Genomic DNA, 655 nt, shown 5'->3' on the forward strand with positions numbered 1-655 from the left:
CAGCCATTTTACCAGTAGGTATAGCAACTTGTCATCTTTCATGTTCAACAACACACCAATCACATGTGACAACAGGAAACACAGCAGGTCAAAAGCAAGCTTACTGTAAGGCCAGGAAGGTCTTCCATATCACTAGAAACAGAAAGACAGCATTCCTGGGTGGGCTCAAATCACCAACTTTTAAATTAAGAGTCAAACTCACCAGCCAATTGCACCACAGGAGCTTGTCATATCCACATTATGGAGCACAACAAACTGAGTACTGTCGTCCCTGGGTGGGGCTCGAACCAACAACCTTTAGATTAACAGTCTAACGCGCTAACCAATTGCGCCACAGAGACTTATAGTGTATTTGACCCTGACACTTGATCGCTGGCCATTTTGTGCTCCAACTGTACATGGGTTTACAAAAGAAACAACAACACTTTGTTCCAATGGTTGTGTTAACGTGCATCGGGAGTGCAGCAACATTTTCAAGGAAGTAGACCTGTAGTTTTCTAATATTTGTTAGCTTTTTGAATGGCCTTAAAAGGGCAAAAATGTAGCGCAATGTTCGTCAGCGCAACATTATATTGAAAGGCATCTGGCAGGAGTAAATTCAGCCACAATCTCAAATATATTCTGATAAATATATATTTTAAACAACTGCATTTTC

The 655-nt window shown here is 41.1% G+C and overlaps 1 non-coding gene across 1 annotated transcript; it reads right to left on the reverse strand.

The window, feature by feature from the left end:
* Window positions 1-266: 266 nt before the first annotated feature.
* Window positions 267-341, reverse strand: trnan-guu (transfer RNA asparagine (anticodon GUU)). The gene has a single exon. It is a non-coding gene; the product is annotated as a tRNA-Asn (tRNA).
* Window positions 342-655: the final 314 nt, after the last annotated feature.

This window comes from Oncorhynchus keta, unplaced genomic scaffold (assembly GCF_023373465.1).
Source record: "Oncorhynchus keta strain PuntledgeMale-10-30-2019 unplaced genomic scaffold, Oket_V2 Un_contig_21827_pilon_pilon, whole genome shotgun sequence".
Taxonomy (NCBI): domain Eukaryota; kingdom Metazoa; phylum Chordata; class Actinopteri; order Salmoniformes; family Salmonidae; genus Oncorhynchus; species Oncorhynchus keta.